This window comes from Glycine soja, chromosome 20 (genome assembly GCF_004193775.1).
Source record: "Glycine soja cultivar W05 chromosome 20, ASM419377v2, whole genome shotgun sequence".
Lineage (NCBI taxonomy): Eukaryota > Viridiplantae > Streptophyta > Magnoliopsida > Fabales > Fabaceae > Glycine > Glycine soja.
This window is the reverse complement of record NC_041021.1, coordinates 26094574-26118514: the sequence shown is the minus strand read 5'-3', so window position 1 is coordinate 26118514 and position 23941 is coordinate 26094574. Positions and strand designations below refer to the sequence as shown.

The 23941-nt window shown below is 30.9% G+C and overlaps 2 non-coding genes across 2 annotated transcripts; both read right to left on the bottom strand.

The window, feature by feature from the left end:
* Nucleotides 1-10667: 10667 nt before the first annotated feature.
* LOC114403975 lies at nt 10668-10769 on the bottom strand. Its single transcript, XR_003664741.1, has one exon. It is a non-coding gene; the product is annotated as a small nucleolar RNA R71 (small nucleolar RNA).
* Nucleotides 10770-23628: 12859 nt separating this feature from the next.
* On the bottom strand, nt 23629-23735 carry LOC114403995. Its single transcript, XR_003664758.1, has one exon. It is a non-coding gene; the product is annotated as a small nucleolar RNA R71 (small nucleolar RNA).
* Nucleotides 23736-23941: the final 206 nt, after the last annotated feature.

Below are 23941 nucleotides of genomic sequence, written 5' to 3'. Positions count from 1 at the left end.
TTCTCCCTTGTCAAAGAATTCAAAACGACACAGTCTGAGAATTCTTTTGATTCTTCCCTTTCCCATATACAAAAGATTTCAAAGGACTAACCGCCTGAGAATTCTTTTGTATCCCCATTCACAAAGTTTCAAAGGTTTAACCGCCTGAGATCTTTGTCTTAACACATTGGAGGGTACATCCTTTGTGGTACAAGTAGAAGATACATCTACTTAGGTTTAACTGAGAACAAGAGAGGGTACATCTCTTGTGGATTAGTTCTAGTGGAGGATACATCCACTAGGTTGTTCAAAGAGAACAAGGGAGGGTACATCCCTTGTGGATCTTTGCTTTTAAAAGGATTTTTACAAGGTTGGTAAAGAAATCTCAAGGACCGCGGGTCGTTTGGGGACTGGATGTAGGCACGGGTTGTTGCCGAACCAGTATAAAAACTCTTGTGTGTTTGTCTCCTTCTTCCCTACTCTTTTAATTTCTGCTTTTACTTTTGGTTAAGTTTCTCTTGTACTCTTTATTCACTTAACAACATAGTAAAAGCCTTAGAAGAGTAAATTTTTAATTAGTAAAGGTTTAGGAATAATTAATTCAACCTCCCCCTTCTTAATTATTCTAAGGCCACTTGATCCAACAATGTAGAGGCTCTCAACATTCGCAGCTTGAATTATATTTATTCATTAATATTGATAATCAGGAAGCAGCAAAATTGGAGTGATGATGACCCCATTTGATTGATGAAATTTTTTTTATATTACTTTATTTTAACAGTTTAAAGTTGTAATTTAATAATTATGATTTCCAGACAATGTATTTTAATAATATTGTATTTTATTAATGATAGATGATATGAATCAAGTTGAGTGTTTGATCAATTTAATTTCATGTAGTTTTTTTAATGGCTGGATGTCATATATATACAATTTTATTATATATTTTAGAAAGAATAGTGTTCATGTTACTTTAGTTGAAACCTATATAACAAAAATTTATTGAATTAATAAATAAATTTTAGAGAAAAAAAAATGTTAGGATGATGAGTTAACGTTTTAATTTTCATTTTCAATCATAAAAAAATAATGATCAATTAGGGAGTTTGGGTGATTAATATTAAACTAATGTTAGTGCAACAACCTCTTTATTTTTTTAATAGATTCCTAAGACCATTTACATTACATAATTATTTGTTTATGAGTTACTTATTATAATTTTGTGGGTCTTATAATTTCATATAAATTTAAATATTTTAAATTAAAATTTACTCCTATGCTAAGATTACTTTATACTTTTGTTTAACATTTCTGTCAATTTTTTTATTATATTTATATCGTTCTATATATCAATTTGTCGTTCTTTTTTTGTTTTTCCCGTTTATTGTTAATGAAAATATGTGTGATTACTCTATTACGGAAAGTTAATTAGCTTCATACTTAGGAAATAGTTGCATTTCTATTTCACTCAGCTTTACACTGTGGTGTTGTTTATATCGGGGTCACATAATCTTGGACCAGTCATGAAAATTAATTTATGGATAATAAAATCAATTCATTTGGTTGAACAGTCAATTTAAAATACTAATATGGAAGTCACAATTTCAAATTTCTATATTCAAATTTCAAATTTAAAATCAATTTGTTTGATTTAACAGTCAATCTAAAGTTTGTTTGTGTGTATCTTCACTTTTCTGTTTGAAAGTGACCATTTTGTTGACAATTCGTTACATATTTTATTGATGTTTAATTAATAAGCATATTTTATTCGTACTTTTGTTAATTTTCATTTCAAATTAATAGGTACTTAAGAATCAATTTTAAATATTATGTTAGGATATAGAAATAATCATAATTTTTAAATTAATAATCATATATGGAAATAATCATAATTTAGACGATGATTTATTCCTAATTAGTAGGTACTTAACAATTAATTTTAAATATTACAGTATCAATTTTAACATATTATTAAAACAACTTCAATTTCGTATTTGTTTTTATCCTAATCATTGTCAATTTATTGACATTTAATTAATAATCATATTTTATTTGTATTTTTGTTAATTTTCATTTCAAATTAATATGCACTTAAGAATCAATTTTAAATATTATGTTAGGATATAGAAATAATCATAATTTTCAAATTAATAACCATATATGAAAATAATCATAATTTAGACGATGATTTATTCCTAATTAGTAGGTACTTAACAATTAATTTTAAATATTACAGTATCAATTTTAACATAATATTAAAACAATTTCAATTTTGTATTCGTTTTTGCGGTAATCATTGTCAATTTATTGACGTTTAATTAATAAACATATTTTATTCATATTTTGGTTAATTTTCATTTCAAATTAATAAGTACTTAAGAATCAATTTTAAATATTATGTTAGGATATAGAAATAATCATAATTTTCAAATTAATAACCATATATGAAAATAATCATAATTTAGACGATGATTTATTTCTAATTAGTAGGTACTTAATATTTAATTTTAAATATTACAATATCAATTTTAACATATTATTAAAATAACTTCAATTTTGTATTTGTTTTTGTCGTAATCATTGTCAATTTATTGACGTTTAATTAATAAGCATATTTTATTCGTATTTTTGTTAATTTTCATTTCAAATTAATAGGTAATTAAGAATCAATTTTAAATATCATGTCAAGATATAGAAATAATCATAATTTTCAAATTAATAACCATATATGGAAATAATCATAATTTAGATGATGATTTATTCCTAATTAGTAGGTACTTAACAATCAATTTAAAATATTACAGTATCGATTTTAACATATTATTAAAATAACTTTGATTTTGTATTTGTTTTTGCCGTAATCATTGTCAATTTATTGACGTTTAATTAATAAACATATTTTATTCGTATTTTTGTTAATTTTCATTTCAAATTAATAGGTACTTAAGAATCAATTTTAAACATTATGTTAGGATATAAAAATAATCATAATTTTCAAATTAATAACCATATATGGAAATAATCATAATTTAGACAATGGTTTATTCTTAATTAGTAGGTACTTAACAATCAATTTTAAATATTAGAGTATCAATTTTAACATATTATTAAAATTATTTCAATTTTGTATTTGTTTTTGCCGTAATCATTATCAATTTATTGACGTTTAATTAATGAGCATATTTTATTCGTATTTTTGTTAATTTTCATTTCAAATTAATAGGTACTTAAGAATCAATTTTAAACATTATGTTAGGATATAGAAATAATCATAATTTTCAAATTAATAACCATATATGGAAATAATCATAATTTAGACGATGGTTTATTCCTAATTAGTAGGTACTTAACAATCAATTTTAAATATTATAATATCAATTTTAACATATTATTAAAATAACTTTAATTTTGTATTGGTTTTATCGTAATCATTGTCAATTTATTGACGTTTAATTAATAAACATATTTTATTCTTGTTTTTGTTAATTTTCATTTCAAATTAATAGATACTTAACAATCAATTTTAAATATTATGTTAGGATATAGAAATAATCATAATTTTCAAATTAATAACCATATTCTGTTAGGATATGAAAATAATCATAATTTAATCGATGATTTATTCCTAATTAGTAGGTACTTAACAATTAATTTTAAATATTACAGTATCAATTTTAACATATTATTAAAACAACTTCAATTTTGTATTTATTTTTACCGTAATCATTGTCAACTTATTAACGTTTAATTAATAAACATATTTTATTCACATTTTTGTTAATTTTTATTTCAAATTAATAGGTACTTAACAATCAAGCATATTTTTTTTTGAGAAAATTAGAGTGATGATGACCTCATTTTGATTGATGAAGAAATTTTTATGTTACTTCGTTTTAACAGTTTAAAGTTGTAATTTAATAATTATGATATTCAGGGCAATGTATTTTATTATTTACAATTTGCTAAAAAAACGTAAATTGAAAACACATTTTTAAATATATACATCAATAAATAATTAATAAATGTAATTTAATATCCATCATCATCAAAATAAATCAAATTCATCAATGTGAATCAACATTTATTGCCAAGAATGAGTATGTCTCCTTCTGATTCTCCATGACCATTCAAATTAATTGGAACGACTTCATTTGAAATACAATTAATAAGTCTACACCTTCGTGCATGTTTCAAATTCATATTTTATTTTATGTATTTTTTTTGTCAATACTTAAACATTATTATTATCCAAATAAACTAAATTTTCAGTCATTCCATAATGAATTTTAACACTATTGATAAATATACAACAATATTTTCATAATAAAAGTCTAGCACGGGAAGTGAAAAAGATTATCATTATATTCATAATAAATAATAAAAGTCTAGCACGAGAAGTGAAAAAAATTATCATTCTGATACAATGATCAGCAATAAATATGGATTATGCACAGTAAAAGCCTAGCGCTTAATATACTAAGTACATTATTAACTATTCATTATAGTTGTTCACCTCCCCAACTATTGAACAATATTCGAGGAATTTTAAGTTTTTATACTCGGGTGTTGTACTATTTTGACATGCTTTCATTTTTGTTCATTATATATGTTCATGAAACTTTTCCATCATTGTATCTGTTCATGAATATGCTGAGATCTCCATTATTTTTATTTTTATTAGTAGTAACTGTAAGTATTTTTAAACATTTTTCTTTGTGTGAAAATATTTATTATTTAATAAAATAAATATACATTACTAAGAACAATTTAATTGTGACGGTACATATTATAAAGTAATATGTTATTAAGATTTATGATTTTTTCGCTTATGGTATATGTTATTACAAGATTTATTGACTTTCATATTTTTTATGTTTATCTTTTTAATCTTTCAAATATTTTTTTTACATAGTCAATAATAAAGAAAATAAATATTAATGATTATGGGAAGTGTAATAGCCTCGCAATAAATATACAATCGTATTCATGATATTTCTCCTAGCACGAGAAGTGAAAAAAATTATCATTATACTGATCAGCAATATATATGGATGACGCACCGAAACGGTAAAAGGTTAGCGCTTAATATACTAAGTACATTATTAGAGTATATATATGAATTAATAGACTAAATATTTGCTGAGGTGCAAAAGATTATCATGGGAAGTGAAAAAGATGATCATTATATGATCAACAATAAATATGCATGACGCATGAGACAAACATTACTACTTTTCAGGTTGACGTCATGAGACCTCTCATACGTTTTTTTTTATAATTGTTTATTTGTGAATATATTATATATCTGTCATAGTACTTTGAATTGTAATTCCATTAACCAGTCTTATCAGACAAAGTTCTATTTTTGTAATCTGAACCATATTACTAGACTATAACGTTATTTGTTATTTGCTTAAATATACAAGTTATTTTTTTTATATATTCTTAAATATTAGTAATATTTAACATTTAAAAAATCTCAAATATTACTATAAACAACTTCTTTATGTTGCAATATCACATAACCAAGACAACTGTTAGATGTTTGTTATTATATCACCTCTACTAAAATATATTGATTTTAAATGTCTACTTTTCAGGTGAATATTAATGTATATATTTATTTATCTCTCTTCATTGTGCAACCTTTCTTTCATTACTAGAATAACACCATCCAACAATCTACAATAGCATTGAGTTTGTTTGTATTCTTACTTTATGTTACTTTTTCTAAACATAACTTAACATTATGATCATACAAATAAACATCTTTATTGAACTTTGCTTATGTGTTGGTAATATTCAAACACAAGTATGAGCCTGGACATCGGCACGGGTAAAAGACTAGTTTTTCACTTGTAAAAACTTAATCTGTTTTCAAAATTTAATTTCTAGAGGTCAGAAGCCACATTTATTATCTTCTAGTTTCCATAAATTCATAATTTTAAATTATTAGTTTAAATAACGTGTAATATGCAAAAGTATGAAAATTTAATGTTTTTTTTTGGAAAAATTTAATCTGTTTTCAATACTTAATTCTTGAACTATCATACCTAGAGGGAATTTTCCGATTTTTAAGATATTTTGCGGGAATCATAGAATTTTAGTACAAGTTTGAGTCAACTTTTTTTATCTCTATTTTTATATTAATAAAAGTGAAGAAGTCTAGGAGGGAATTTTGTACGTTTGAGCGGAAATTCTTTTAAATAACTTATTTTTTTAAAAATAATTATAAATTAATTATCATGTAGTAATTATTATAAATATTTGAAATTTAGAATAATTAAATTGATTTTTTGGGCACCTAATTTTCTTTTATCAATTTTGTCCTTTAGTTTTTTAATTCAATTTGGTTATCTAAATCCTAAAACTGATTCATTTTTTTGAAATTGTGGTGGTTTAAAATTATTTAATAACTGCTTTGAACCATTGCAACTTATTAATTCTTACCCTTTAGACTTAGACTAAATTGAATTGATTTAAAAAAAATTAAAGAATCAAATTAAATAAAAAAAATTAAAGAATTAAATTAAATCTAAAAAATAAATTAGAGGACTAAATAATCAATTTAACCTATTATCAATATATATAAAGATATTTCATAATTGTAATTTAACTAAAAATTATCTATAAAAGTAAATACTTGAAATTTTGAATAATTAGATTAATTATTATGAAGCTAATTTGAAATTCTGAATATGTTCTAATTAATAATGATACTTTTATAATCCAAATAAAAATTATCTATAAAGATAAATATTTAAAATTAAAATTTTGAATAATTAGAATAATTATTTTCAATCTGATTTGAAATTCAGAATATGTTTTTAAAATTCTGATTTGAATAATAACGTAATCGAATTATCTCTATATGTATTGGACATTGTCTTACGTGAATGAAAATGTGGTGTTAGATGAAGATAAACAATCTATTGATATGTATAAAATAAAAAGACAAGATAATTTTTTATTTTCTATTTTTTTTAGTTTACTTGTATAATTAAACTCGATTGACTCAATTTTCAAATATAATAATATAAATGTAAAATACTTCATATGAAAATAAATTGATAATAAAATGAATTTTTATCAATGGTGGTTATCATTATCCTCAATTTACATTGATTTAAATTTTTATTAAAGAATAAATTATAATTAAAGGAACAAAGAATTAATGAATAATGAATAAAAAATAAAGGAGAGAAGATTGTGATAAGTAATAAAAATTAATATCCTCTAAAATAAATTAAAAATTAATCAATTAAAATTAATTTAAGTATTAATGTAAATAATTAAAAATTGCGATTAGAAATTGAGTGGAAGTTGCGATAAATTAAAAAAATATACCAACTAAAATTACTTAAAATAAAAGAAATTAAAACTAATAGTATTGTCAACACGTGGGTGGGACTTGCAATTTGGGATGCGGTGATTTTTTTTTTCTTTCGTAGAGGAGATTCAAAATTTGTAATAAGGACACACTATTGTTTGGGTCCATTATTCTTCCTGTCGAATAGTCTATTCGAGAGAACAATTGTATTTTTTTTTATAATTAGTGTTGGACTGATTTTAACATACCTTAGGATAAAACTGATATTAAAGTAAATAATTAAAACATCATGAAAAATAACTTAAATGTTTGAAAGTAATTCTCTTTCTCTCTCTCTTTGAGATGTTCTACCCTTTGTGAGGAGAAGTTATCATTTTTCCTTGATATTAGTTGATTCTTTCCATTAAATTTGATTCTTTTTCTTTCCTGTTTCATTTTACTCCTTTGCTTTTTGGTTTCCTTTCAACACATTTCTCTCTCATTGGCTACTTGCCCCACCTAGTAAACAACATGTAATAATCTCTCGTGTTCCTATGATATCTCTACCTTAAAATACGACATTTTAATTTTAAGTAAAAGTTTTATTAATTTGATTATGAAAAATTGTGATAAATTTTTCGCGATATATATTCACCAAATAAGCATAAACATGTCTTTGTATTAAATCACTATACATCATTCACATATCAAAATGTAATTCAGATTTTACATGTTTCTACACCCGAGATTTACATGCCAATCAAAAAATCAAGAAACCAACTAATGGAGAGTTGATAACCAAAACACAATTCTCTCTCAAAATAAACTTTAAAGTTATCACATCGACTTGGTGGTTCCAACAAAAGAATTCCCTCCAAGATACCTACTGTTGTTTATCTGTTCCCACAAACAAAGGTTCACGATCTCACAAGTATCAACCACACGATACAACATATAATGGTGAGTTTATTGTAAAAGAATAACGAATATTAGATGACCATAATTAGAAAGAACACGATAACAAATAATCACAATCATTCTAAAAAATCCATCCGACCAACTTACACTTATCACACTAGTCATTAACTTTTCAACAATTCAAATCAATTATGCTCGGAATGATACATGTACCTGACTCAAATCTCAAATATAATGTGGTACAATTCAATAGGAAATAGCCTAAGTATGTCCTCATGCCCCAAGTACCAGTATTTTTTCTCATGAAAAATCACAAGTACTTACTGATAAAGTTTGTACGATTTTCATACAATTATGCAATATGAAACATAAGCACCATTAATGCACTAACCTTGGATAGTTAAAAATTCTAACCAACCCCCTTCCCTCTCCAGGGATATCCAAATAGGATCATTGCACCCCCCATGTACATACATAACACACATTCATCTCAATGACATTGTCAACATCAACATCATCTCATCTCAATGTCATCATCAATGTCAACATCATCTCATCTCAATATCATCATCAACATCATCTCATATCAATATCATCATCAACATCACAAGCAATCACATTCCACATATATACATATAACAAATGTCTGGGATTCACATTCTCTAGGTCTTCAGGAAATGTCCACACATATCATAATAATTCGCAATATAACGAGATTGATATTTTAGAGAAAATTCTAAATTAAAGAGGAGAACTATAGTATACAAGCAACTCTTAAGCCCATTTAAAATTTAACAAAAGATGTAAATGGAAGAAAAAATATAATTTTTTTTGCAGAGTCTCCTTTGTAATTAAGATTTTTCCCAAAAATTCCAGTCATCACAACAACAACATCATTCACAATTTCATTCATCAATAGCAAATATATCGCATCCCATTAGTCTAAAACACAGTTTTTCTTGAAAACCATCATGCAACAGGAACAAACATACACCCCCATAATTGGGTTCCCTGACTTCAACTATGATATCAAAAGTTGTAAACAAACAATAAAGTCCCCCCACCTATCTATATCTCTCTATTAGTTCCTCGTGTCATTGTTATGAGGTCTCTTGGGTTCACGTCCTCTGGTCCAAACGTTAGGCTCTATATACCAAATCGAAAACAACTCAATATAGTTTTAAAAGACATAGTTAATATTAACATTCGGAGTCAAATATCCATTCAATCTTAAAAGGGGTTAAAATGGTGTTTTTGGGGTCCACATCAAATAGACTTCATTTTGAAATTTCGATCACACCAATGTGATTGGGGTTCAGCAAAGGTCAGAAAAACAAAATCCATTTTATAAAAAAGCAACTTTTACAACAACTCATTTTCAAGGGTTTTTCAAAAGGAACACAAAATATCCAAGAATGGTGACCAAATCACAAGAGATACAAAGATAGACTCTATCTAACTAGGAGAAGAAATAGATAATATGGTTACCTCAAAGAAACCACGAAGGAAGGGTCGAAGACTCTATTCTCTACCAAATCCTCGAGTTAGTTTTAGAGGATTTCATTCCGATTAAAGTGTTCTTCTCCGTGCGGTGGTCCAGCGGCAAGTGATGGAGGCTTGTGGTGGTCATCGGTGGTCATGGGTGGTGGGGGGGGAGGTTTAGGGTTTTGGATGAAAGTTTAGGGAAGAAGAGAAGTGAAAAACGCATGTTTTTACGTTGTTGTCGTATTTATACCCTGCAAGAATCGCTTAGCGAGCTCGTCTCGCTAAGAGAAATTTAACTTTTGGCGCTAAGCAAGACATTTTGCATTGAGCAAAATTTCTCTTATGGCTTGAATTGTGCTTAGCGAGTTGGTGTCAGTGAGCAAATTATTTCCTCTAGGTGGAATTGCATTTAGCGATGTTATTTTGTAAATCCCAATGTTCAAAACATGCAAACATGCATTGTGAACTTACAGTCCAAGTTTGAAGGTCATCCAACAGTTAATGAGTTTGAGATCGTGGTTTTACCGAAATAGGTTTTCGGTCAATCTCGAAATCTCACGGAGGACTCTTGGTGAGAAAGAGAAGTAGAAGGAAATAGAACACCAAGAAGGACTCTTGGTGACTATGCTTATCAACAAGGACTAAAGCATTACAACAACATAGTCATTCCTCCTTTCAATAATAAGGTTGTGGAGTTGAAGCCAATAATGCTCAGTCTAATAGGCTCCCACCCTTTTGCTGGAAGGGATCATGAGGATCTATACACACATTTGTCAACCTTCATGGAGTTTTGTAGTACCATGGGAGCTTTTGATGAAGATGTCAAAGCTATCTATCTGAGAGTTTTTCCATTCTCCTTGGCAAGTAAGGCAAAGACATGGCTCAAATCACATCCAAACAAAAGCCTCAACACTTGGGAAGAGGTGGAGGAAAAATTCATTGCAAGATTCTTTACTTCGTCCAAATTCATCAGTGCAAAATCAGCCATCGTTGTTTTTTCCCAAGGGTCTGATGAACCTCTCTGTGAAACATGGGAGAGATTCAAGTCTTTGTTGTGGAAGTGCCCAAACCATAGTTTTGATTTTGTTGCACAATTCCATATTTTCTATAGTGGTTTGAAACCTCAGACAAAGATGATTCTTGATGCCTCAACTTAAGGTACTATGATGTCTAAGAGCCCGAAGGAAGCAATTGTAATCATTGACTCCATTGCAGCCAGTGATTATCAAAGTGACAATGATAAGGCTCTGATTCAAAGAAAAGGTATAATGGAGTTGGATACTCAAAATGCAATTTTGGCTCAAAACAAATTCTTGATTCGACAAATAGAGGCCTTAACAAAACAGATAGGCCAACTTCCTCAAAAATTTCAACAAGGTGGATCACAAAAAACACACCAAGCTCATCAAGTTCAATAAGTTCTGAGATGTGACTTCTGTGGTGGTGACCATCAAAATGGCCACTGCTCAGCACCTGGTGATTGTCAACAGGAAGAGGAAGCCCCTTATCTGCAGAATCAAGCCAGACCATTTGAGGCACTTCATGGCCCAATGAACTTTTATTTTTAACCCCACTGGTAGGTGGCATGCTTTTCCATACACCATTTGAAACGAGGAGAGGTCAATGGGTGTGTTGAAGGTTGTTCTATATGCTCGTAGGCAATCATCAGGCTTTGCAGCCCAATCCTTCCTTGAAGTGGCTATGGCCTTTTCTAGTATCCTCATGATCTCCCTATTTAAAACTCCAATTTATCTATTTGTTTGTGGATTATAGGGTGTCGAACATCGTAGTGTTGGAGGACCTTTGAGAGTTGAGCATTAAAAAAGTGTGTACCTCCATCACTAATAAAAGATCTAGGCACTCTAAACCTAGAAAAGATGTTTCTCTTTAAGAACTTAATCATCGTCTTTGCATCATTGGTTGAACTAGCAATTCCTTCCACCCACTTTGAGATATAGTCCACTCCAACCAAGATGTATTTGTTGCCATGCGAGGATGGTAAGGGACCAACAAAATCAATTCCCTAACAATCAAAGACTTCTACCTCCAACATGTTTTGTAATAGAATTTCATGTCGTCTAGATATGTTGTCGGTTTATTGACATTTCTCGCATGATCATGCGTGGTTATGAGCATCTTTGAAGAGTGTAGGCCAATAGAATCTGGCTTGAAGGATCTTTGTAGTTGTTATTTCTCCGTTGAAGTGGCCTCCATATGGTGAGTTGTGGCAATGCCAAAGTATGCTAGCTTGTTTTCCCTTTGTTACACATCGCCTTAAGAAATTGTCAACACCAATACAAAAAAGAATAGGGTCATCCTAAACATACCCAGTGGCTTCTCGAAAGAACCTTTTTCTCTCGTGGAATTTCATACCTTCAGGTGGTTGTCCCATGGCCTTAAAGTTTGCCATGTTAGCGAACCAAGGGTAGTTCTCATACTTGAAGCTTACTGCCATGAGTGTCTTTTTTAGGAATTCTTCTTCGATCTCTTTTTCTTTCTTGGTGACTTCTTCATTGACTAGTCTTGATAGATGAACGACTACAAGGTTGTCACACCTTTTTTGTCTCGGATCTCTAGATTGAACTCTTGTAGTAGAAGGACCCATCTAATTAATCTTGGCTTGGAAATTGCTTTGGCGAGTAGATATTTTATAGCCGAATGGCCGTGTGCACAATGATCTTTGATCCTATGAGATATGATTAAAACTTTTCAATGGCATACACCACTGCTAGCATCTCCTTCTCCGTTGTTGTGTAGTTAATTTGGGCTCCATTTAGCACCTTGCTGGCATAATAGATAGCTTGAAATATTCCATTCCTCTTTTTTCCTAATATTGCTCCTACCGCTTGATCTACTTCAATAATTCTTGCTGAAATTTTATGCACAAGCATTATACCTTCGGTTACCATGAAGTGCAATTTTTTCCAATTAAGAATAAGTTTCTTTTCAACGCATCTTTCTAGGACTCCTTCCAAGTTGTTCAGGCAAGACATGAATAAATATACTAATACAGAAAAATCATTCATAAATACCTCTATGCATTTTTATACCATGTCAGAAAAGGTGGCATTCATACACCTTTGGAATGTGGCTAGTGCATTACAAAGTCCAAAGGGCATTCTCTGATAGGAAAAGACTCCAAATAGGCAAGTGAAGGTTTTCTTCTCTTGATCCTTTGGATTAAAAAGAATTTGATTATACCTTGAGTATCAATCTAGAAAGAAATAGAAGGCTTGACTAAGCAACCTCTCAAGCATTTGATCCACAACGGGAAGAGGAAAATGGTCTTTTCTTGTTGCCTTGTTAAGAAAGCGGTAATCGACACACCTTCTCCAACCGGTCATGGTCCTTATGGGAATCAACTCATTCTTGTCATTTTTTTTATCACTATTATTCAACCATTTTCGGGGACTACTTGCACGGAGCATACCCATGAATTGTCGGAATTGGCATACATCATTCCAGCTTCAAGAAGTTTTAGTACTTCTTTTCGGACTTCCTCTTTCATCACCAACTCGAGTCTCCTTCGTGGTTGTGTTACTAGTTTGAAGTCCTCTTCAAGGTCGATGTTGTGCATGTAGATGGATGGGCTTATTCCTTTGAGGTCGGAGATTTGCCATCCTAAGGCTTGTTTGTGCTTCTTTAGTACATCCATTAGTATTTTTTCTTCCTCTTTGTGCAATGTGCTACTAATAATGGCTAGTTTCTCATCCTCGCCCTCTAAAAAAGATATATTTAAGGTGAAGGGGCAAGGGCTTTAATTCCAAGATAGGTTTTTCTTTAATCAAGGTTCCTGGATCTTCTATTTTATTTTCCAGCACTTCCTTTGAGGAATCTAGGTGCTGGAAGCATTCCCCCAACTCTTCATTATGCTCCGGTGTGAGGTCTTCCATGACGTTGGTTAAAGTATGCTCTAATGGTGTTGATGTTATGATTTTTGGAATTTTCTTTTCTATTACTTCATCAATTATATCCACCTTGAAGCGAGCTCCTTTATCCTTGTGGTGCTTCAAAGCTTCATGCACATCAAATGTAATTTCCTTGTCTTCCACTCGTAAAATACATTTTTCCTTTGTAACATTGACGACGATATTAGCGACATTCATGAATGGTCTTCCTAGAATTAAAGGGACATCGACGCCTTCTTTTATATCCATGATGACAAAGTCCACTGGAATGGTGAACCTCCCAACTCATATAGGCATGTTCTCCACTATTCCAAGAGGAAATTTAATGGAACGGTCCGCTAGTTGTATCATCATGTGTGTTAGTTTCATTGCTACCTTTCCAATTTTTTTTAGCAAAGATAATGTCACTTAGGTTGATGCTAGATCCAAGATCAAGGAATGCTCTTCTTACTGATAGATTCCCAATTGATATAGGAATAGTAAAACTACTAGGATCACCTAGCTTTTTTGGATTCTCCAAGTTGGCACCGCAATCCTCTTCAAGAGTCATTACGCCAGTCTTTCAAACTCTTCTTAGTTATGAGGCTTTTAAGAGCTTTGAGTATTTCGACATCATATCTATGGCATCAGTGAAAGGAATGGTGACATCAAGTTGCTTAATAAAGTTTATAAGCCTTCTATATCATCGCTCCTTGTCTTGCTTTATTGGTTTGCAAGGATACAACTTTTCACGTATAATTTCTTGTTTAACTTTTTGTGTTAGTTGGCTCTTTGTCTTAATTGACTCTCATGCTATTTCTTCAACTATCATGTTCTCCTCTTGTATGTCTTCCTTCACTCTGTCATTTACCTCCATGTCCTTTCTTATTGGCTCTTTAGTTGCTAACCTACTTCTTATTGTTATGGCATTGTAGTCAAGCTTATTGGTGATTTTTTTTATTTGCACCACTAACTTCTTTACTTGATCTTTTAATGAATTTATTACCTCCATGGTGTTCTCGAGGTTGGAGTAGGATGTGGTGCTAAGGTTGATTACGACTTCTTCTAATTTTCTAGTGCCTTCTCTCATGAATTTGGCTTCCTTGGCTCCATACAACAAGAGGTATGGTAGTTACCTTCACACTTTTAATAATTGAAGTTGTTTTACTATGCTTTTGGTTACGTCCTCCATCATAGCTTTCATTTTTGTTTGTTGTTTGAGGGATATATCTTCAGTGTCTTCTATGGGAACGTCTATTGAAGAGGTGTTGTTGCAACCATGACCTTGTTCATTAGCTGCCACATCTTCTATAAGTTTTTTTTTTACTCTGGTCGTGGTTCCATTAGCATAGTATCCTCCTACTGAAGCATTTATCTTTCTACTATATTCATTAGTTGTTCCTAAGTAAAGCTTTATAAACATGGAGATTTGGGTGTCTTTGATTCTAGCTATTCTTACTAATGCACATATTTGTTGGAATCACGTAAGGTGGGTATGCGGTTCTCTAGTGATGGATCCTGTAAATTGAATGTTAAGGAGAGTATTAATGATCCTGCTAAGAATATTTAATTGATGCTCTCCCGTGTCTAGTGGACGAATAGGTTCATTTATATCAATGCCTCGATGGGCTTCTAATTTGGCCATGGTTGGGTCTTCGACCATTTTTATAATTATGTGAAACACTAAAGAAAGATAAAAAGAGGTAATATTAAACTATTAAAAATAGGAAATTTATTTTTTTCAAAAATCAATTAGAGGGTGTTATAGATATATTTTTCAAGAATGTGAATATTTAAAATGGGAAGAGAAATTTTTTTTTTCTGAAAATTAAAAGATAAAAATAGGAAAATAAATCTAAAAAGATAAAAAAATATAAATATATATTAAAAATTGAAATATATAATTATTTATTTTAAAAAATTTTATCAAAAAAGGAAACTAAAATTTAATGCTGAAAATTGAAGATAAAGTAAAAACTGAAATATATTTTGTGTGTTCAATGTTAAGCATGTAGATGTTACCTACTCTTTTACCTATGTGAACAACCTCATTAGTTTTGGCTTAAAAAATAAGACAACAATTCTTGTTGAATTCAATTTTGAAGCCTTTGTCACATAGTTGACTTATGCTCAAAACATTGTGCTTATGTCCATCAACATACAAAATTTTTTTATTTGAGTCTTGTGCTAATTTTTAGTATTTTCTTCTCCCATAATTCTTACCTGATTGTTGTTTGCAAAAAGTGACATATCCACTTTCCCTTAACACAAGGTCAATAAGCCTGACTTGTCACCGGTCGTGTGCCTAGAGTAACCACTATCCAAGTACCATAGTTAGTCTCTTCCTTTTACGCACACCTACAAGACAAAATCAATTAGAGAGAGGTGGTACCCAATTAAGGTTGGGTACAATGGGGTTAGTTTCCACAGTTAATTATTTGGGAATCCATATACATTTACCTATAGGAACATCAAATCTCCGAACATATCATTTGTAAGATGTGTGCCCTCTTTTCATGCAATAATGACAAGTCTTTACTTTAGACTTAGGATGCACTATATTTTTTCTTTTTGGAGACTCTGTTTGGGTTCACCTTTTTGGAGGATGCAAACCTGGTTCTCTTAGAAAAGTCAGTTTGCTTGTTATAACCCAAACCAGTCTTATCGGTAGTATGCTTTTGCATATTGTGTAAGTGACTAAGATCACTTTTTCCTTTATTAATTTTCCTGAAAAGATCTATAAGACAAGAAAGCTTAGTTTGCAACTTAATATGTTTTTCATAGTGATCCTTTTTAAACTTTTCAAACTCATTTTGCAAAGATTTGTAATCATCCATATTAAGAGAAGTAGAAGCACAAACACAACCATTGGCTTTATAACTTGAAGCAAGTTTTTCATTTTCTTGCCTTAATTCATCAAGCTCACTTAGTGTTGAAGCCAATTTAGTGATATGACATTTTAGATACCTTCTCAGCTTATTGTTCGAAACAACAAGCTTTTGTGCTTCCTCATGCATTTCATAAAGGCTTCCAAAACTTCCTCAAATTTAGAATTTATCTCAGTTTCTTCAATGGTTGAGGAGTCATCCTTTGAATCAGCCATTAAGCACACATTTGTAATTTCTTCTTCACTAGTAGAATCGGAGGATGTTGATACATTGTCATCCCAAGCTACGTAGGCCTTTTTCGGTTTTCCATCCTTCTTCCCTTTCTTTTCACAAAGTTGTTTTTTGAGGTAGACAGAACAATCTGACTTAATGTGGCCTTGCTTCCCGCATTTGAAGCATGTGAAGGTGTTGTTGTTGTTTTCCTCCTTCTTTGAAGGTTTAAAGAATTTTCTATCTTTAGACATTTTGAGCAATTTGCCTAACTTCTTGACCATTAAATTCAAATTCTCTGCATCTTCATCACTAGAGCTTTCTTTGCGATCTTCCTTTGAGATATATTGATTCACTACACATAATATCCTTTTGTTAAAGTGCATCAATTTGAAATATCTTTAAACCTTAGCAAATTGACAAAGAATGCAATAGAGAGAGATAAGAGTCAAGAAAAGATAGACAACAAGATTTATACTAATTCACTCTCTATTTCTAGAGAAGTTACTCCAGTTATCTAATTCAACCTGAATTAGATTTCGACTATGCAATATAAGTTCTTACAAGAAATCACAAGCAATTTCAAATTCTACCTAGAAAATGAAACTAAGGAACCCAAACTTGGGGTCCTTTGTGAATCTAAGCTTAAGAGAAACCTACTCTTAGCTTGAAACTAGAAACACTTATTCTAGCATGTTGTAAGGACTCTTGCACATGCACCAACAATATGTAAAACCATATGAAACATAATCAATGAGAGATACAACCTTTAAATTCAAAAGCAAGAACAAAAGACTTGATTGAATGGACCTTTCTTGATATCAAAAGCATTTACAACTCACTTTTCCTTTTGAAAACTCCAAGCAATGAAAATTGAAGTTTGTGAATCGTAAAGGTTTGTTAAAAACGTATTTTTCGAATGCTTGAAAGTGAGAACACAAGGTGGGTATATATAGAGAAAATAGTTATAACCGTCTATAATCAATTAAATTTATAGTGTAATCGATTATCGAGAGAGAGTATTAGATTCTCTTTTTAATCGATTAAAGTGTTCATCCCCAAACCTGGAAAGAATTCAAGAATAATGTACTCAATTACAATCTTGATTTAATCGATTGAAGTGTTCTTGATCACTTATGGGAACACATTCAGGAATGATGTAATCGATTACTATATCCTCATAATCAATTAAAGCAAAGACCCAAGAAAATAAACATGATCTAAAAAAGAACCGTGTAATCGATTACAGATATATGGTAATCGATTAAACCAGAACAAATATCTCTCTACAAGCTTCTCAAAAGACTTGTGTAATTGATTAAAATAGAGAGTCATATAACATTGAAGATGTTTCTTGCCTTAGAAACTATCTTCCTACTTCTCTATGATGATGCATGATGTACACATAGACAAACTAAAGAAAAAAAACAACAATCAATACAAATGTCACTCAATAAGGAGTTAGGGCATGTAAAAGTCAAAAAATTTTCATAGCTTGATCTTCTCCCCCTATCTCTAACATATTTGTCTTTTTTTTCCCAAAATTTATGTATCAAAAGGAAAAATAAAAGTAAGAAAAACTAAATGTTGAAATTCTAAAAGATATATTAGAAAGATAAATTCAAAATATAAATATATGATCTAATAAGAAAACTGAATTATATCTTTATCTATATGTATATTTTGAGATTTTTAAGTTAAAAAGGAAATAAAATCAAATGCCAAAAATTTAAAAAGATAAATTGAAAGGATAAATCAATTAAATCTAATAGGATAAAGACAAAAGATAATATAAATACCAACCTAACAGATATGATAATTACCTAATAATATTAAAGATAATTACTTAACCTACGAATATAATTTCTTAAAAGATTTTAATTTGAATTTCAAACAACTATTGGCCGACAACAATACCAAAAACTTGTTAATGTTTTAATTACATTAGGATTTACGTCGGCCAAGTGTAACCGAATCAAATTTGTAGTATTGAACCGAAGCTTAGGTTGTCTCCCAAGGGAATAGTGTAAGGATGAATATTCAAATTAAAACCTTTTTGAAAAAGATATTTTTGTGTCTTTATATTTTAAGCTACTTAAAAACTATAACTAATCAAAACAGAAAATAAAAGATATATTTTTCTAGAGAGATTAATATGCCAAAAATTTAATAACAAAAATTAAAATAAAAGGTAAGAAGTTACTTATTGGCACGATAATAATTGAAGACGAAAACAATAACGTTGAGATGCTAAGATTTTACTTGGAATCCCCCTATTTGTTGTAATTTTTTACACTTCTACATTATTATATTGTTCATCTTCAATTCACTAATGTATTCTATTGCTAATCCCTTAGGTGATAGACCCTAAATCACTTGCTTTGATTCCTAATCCTTTGGCAAACCAACATAAGTAATCAGTATTATCGTTTGGGAATTAGTGAGGCTTAAACAAGATTATTTTATCCTTAGAGATAACCCCAATTAAGTATCCAATTTAGTTCAGGTTTCAGCGAGACTCGCCAAAGTGCAAGTTAATTCCTAAAATCATCTATGAGGTGCGTAGGCTCACAAAGCATTAAATATATAAGGTGAATAATGAACTCAAACCATATTTTAATGTGAGAAAATTACATCAAATAGGGTTCAATCCTTTCCTCTCCTAGCTAAGAAAGAAACTAGCCACTCATGAAATACAAGAAAAGAGAAGATAAGATGTTTTTTTTTTTTTTTGTGAAGGGTGGTGTGTAAAGGTGTTTTTTTGTTGCTACCTATGCCTCTCTATTTATAGAATCATAGATGTGTTTAATAGAGGCAAATGATCTCCTTAATTTATAAAATAATATAATCTATACAAGGAAATTATCTCTTTAGTTGATATAATTTGTTTTAATTGTTGCAATTATCTTCCAAGTGATTTTCTTCATTTATCTTTGAGCTATATCTCTATAATTATTTCTGTTTTGAATTAATTTAGTTTCTAGACACACTGTCTGGCACGCTCCTCACTTAAGCGAGATATCTTATGTAAAATTTCATTTTCTCCTCTATTTGAGCTGGCTTGAGCAGCCTATACCTCACTTAAGCGAGGCTACCTTGTAAAATTTCCCTATTTCTATTTAAAAACTCACAAAATCATATTAAAAAATTCTAAAATCGTAATTCCTATCTAAAATATATTAAAAGCTTAAAACATAATGAATTTGATATAAAACAAGGTCTATATTATACTAGAGTATCAAATAAACATACTAAATTGCATATGAAAATACGATAAATTTGACGTTTATTGGCTACCTTTTTTTTTCTTTGTACAATGGGACTTACTTCACTATTGAGACACTAAGAGAAAATGAGAGGTTCATGCTATCAAAGTGTGTAGAGGGACCCCTACCCTTTCACACTTACATTTTGCTGACAACAATTTTCTTTTTCACAATGCTATTGAAGAAGAAACATCCACTTTGATGAAAAATTTGGATGTGTATGGAAGGGCATCCGGCCAACTCATCAATTTTAAAAAAAATTAAGGTATTTTTCAATTCCAATATCAGGCATGAATTACGACTTAATATCATGTTATCTCTTGGGGTTTCTAATCTTATTGGAACTAGGAAATATCTTGGGCTCCCCTCTCTTATTAGCAAAAGAAAGAAATTCGTGTTTGCTTTTTTGAAGGAATAGCTTTCGAGACATATTAATCATTGGTCAAACAAGCCCAATATTATGCTCAGTTTGTCTATGTGCAAGATTTTAAAAAGAACCAAGGGAAGCTCATATAACTACAATTAAACACATTTATTACTCTTACACAAAACACAACGTGTCTATATAAAAATGTTGTGATGTTTTTTGCCGAGTCAGATTTTAGAAGGATGGCTTAATGATTGCTTTTAAAAGGCCAATTATAAAACCTTAAAATATTGAAGACTCTTGGCATTACTCTCTACTCTGAAACACTTCATCTTCCTCTCTAAAATCTAAACCCTAACTCTCAAACCATCTGCAATGGCCATCTTATACTCTATCACTGAGATCATTCCAACCCTAGAAATCACTACCATAAACATTGACAATGAACCCTCCATCCATGTTGAACACTTTTTCGACATACAAGAACTTGAAAAAGTGGGTCTGAAGCTCAATAAGACACTACTTTTCTATGGTGCAAGGCATTTCTTCAATGAGCCACAAATAATATACCCAGAACTTATCAGAACCTTTTGGAGGAATGTTGAGTTTGTAAACAAAAAAGAAGATAGCATCCAAAGTTCTGGGAATCAAGGTAGTATTGTCAAGTGACATGATTTGCCATTATTTTCTTCTATTTTCTAAACCCTTTTTGCACCATTTTAATTACTGATTGGTCTTAATTGTCAATTAATTAGGCAGTTTTATTATTTGGGCTCATTTAGCTAATTTGATGTTTTTAATCTAATTCCAGGAATTAATGAAACATTGGGCTTAATCCAGATTTTGGTTGTGGACTTGAAGAGGGCAAATAAAGCAGCGCTTACCTTAGTTAATTTCTAATTAGGAAATTTCGCAATTTTATTTTATGTGGTTCAATGTTTATTTCATTTTGGGCCAGAGTATTGTAATAGGGCCCAGTGACTTTGAGTGACTCTTTTTAAATAGCAGCCTTGGGATTCGTGCAAGGCATTCTGTTAGACTATTATTCAGAGCTTAGGGTTTATGGTTTTGAAGTTTTTCTATTCTAATGCTACTGTTTCGTTCTTAATGCAATTTTCCATTTCCTGCTTCTAATTACAATTTCGTTCTTGTTTCTTCTTCTACTTTCATTTACGTTTCTGTTTTCATTTTAGTTTCTGTCTCATTTACATTTCTGTTTATTTACGTTACTGTTTATTTACGTTTCTGCTTCATGTTTCATTTATGTTTTCTGTTTGAATCTATGGAAGGCTAAATATTCTGGTGTTGTTTCCTTCTGAGGAAGAAGCCCAACTCTCTTTGAGGTTTCGTTTATAATGTGGTTCCCTGCAGTTTTTCCTTCACCAGTTAACCCAAATTCGTGAACATTAATCAGTGCACGCTTCGTGTTCGATTAATTGCCTCTAAGCCTAACTTCCGTTCATGCTTAATGGACAAAGGGCTAACTGGTGTATGTGGTGCCTAATCATGTATTGGCGACCCTAGGTTGATTTTCGCTTAGTAAATTGAAATAGGATTGGATTAAGTGGTCAACTGTTAGGGACGAATTCTCCATAACCCAGGATAAGAAAATGGCTTCTGAATCAGAGGAAACAACCCATTTTTAATATTATTAGTTTCGTATTCCAGTTTACTTGTTCTGCTCCTTAAATCACAAAACAAACAAACCCCCCCAATCGTTACTGTTACTGCAAGTATATTATGAACAATTGGTTTATCGTTGCTCATTGGGAAACGACCTAGGATCACTTCCTAGTTACTGCATTTTCATGTTTATTTGATTCGGGTACGGCCTCGATCAAATTTGGCGCCATTGCCGGGGAGCAGTGTCCAAAGGTTCATAATAACTAGCTAGTGTTGTGTGTTTAACTCTTTCGTGTTTTAAGTTTAATTGTTTGTATTGTGTTAGTATGTGTGTTAGTGTTGTTTAGTGTCCTGGTATTTTGTTTAGTGTGTGTTCTGTTTCAGTTTTCCTATTAAGCGCTTCCCCTGTTTCAGTTTTGGGTGTTTTGCTGTGAATAGTGTTTTGCGACGGACTTAGCGACCACTTTTGCTTGCAGCAAAACAGAGTAGTAGTAGAAATCAAGTAGAGACGGATTTTAGTGACCACCCATGCTGAATTATTTGAGATATTTTGTTTTAGTAGCTAGAGTTGTTATTTTTGGCTGAATTTTTTTGTGGTAACTTCTTTTAATCTATATTTTGTGGGAAAAATAGCTAGAGCCTTTAGTTTGGTCAGATTTGAAAGTTCCAAAAAAGTAGCAAATTTTGTGTTTGCCGAAACTTCAAACGACCATAACTTTTGCTCCGGTTATCAGAATCGCAATTATTATACATGTATTTGGGGTAGAAAAAAATTTCCTACGCCGTGGCTGCCTGCCATAGGCTGGATGAGGTCTCCATCGTCCAAAAATAGTGTTTCTGTCAAAAGTTTTTTATTTTTCAAGTTTTATTCACTTATTTTTCTTAACCTACCATTTTTAGCTTCCATAGTTAGACTTTGAATTTTTGCCTGAAATTTTTTGTGCTATCTTCTCATCATTTTATAAGGTTGATCACAAAATTTCAAGTCATTTGGATATCATTTGAGGGTAGCTGTAGTTCAAACCTGCACCTTTATTTACATGACAAGGCAACTAATTGTGCATGCTGAATGTAGTGTATGACTAGAGACAATCCATCTGACTTACAACCATTTGAACCTGAGATAGATAGGACATTTCATAGATTAGTTAGGCATCATTTTATACCTTTTGTTCATCCTGAGCATTCCATTACTGGTGAATCTGTGCATTCTATTATTGGTGATTTTGAACATCCTGATTTTGAGCATTATAATTTTGAGCATTATAATTTTGAGCATTCTGATTCTGAGCATTCTGATTTTGAACATTCTGAGAACATGGCACAACCTCCACCCCGTGAGAGGACTCTAAGGGAAATGTCTGCACCTGATTTCACCTACGAAAGCTTGTGCATCCAATACCCTGATGAGGATGTCCCATATGTTCTTAAAACTGGACTGATTCATTTGCTTCCAAAGTTTCATGGCCTTGCAGGTGAAGACCCGCACAAACATTTGAAGGAATTTCATATTGTCTGCTCCACCATGAAACCCCCAGATGTCTAAGAGGACCACATATTTCTGAAGGCTTTCCCTCATTTTTTAGAGGGAGTGGCAAAGGACTGGCTGTATTACCTTGCTCCAAGGTCCATCACGAGCTGGGATGACCTGAAGAGAGTATTCTTAGAAAAAATTTTCCCTGCTTCCAGGACCACAACCATCAGGAAAGATATCTCAGGTATTAGACAACTCAGTGGAGAGAGCCTGTATGAATACTGGGAGAGATTTAAAAAACTATGTGCCAGTTGCCCTCACCATCAGATTTCAGAGCAGCTGCTTCTCCAATATTTTTATGAAGGACTCAATAATATGGAGAGAAGTATGATAGATGCTGCCAGTGGTGGAGCCCTTGGAGACATGACTCCTACTGAAGCCAGAAATTTAATTGAGAAGATGGCTTCCAACTCCCAGCAGTTTAGTGCTAGAAATGATGCTATAGTCATTAGATGAGTGCATGAGGTAGCTACAA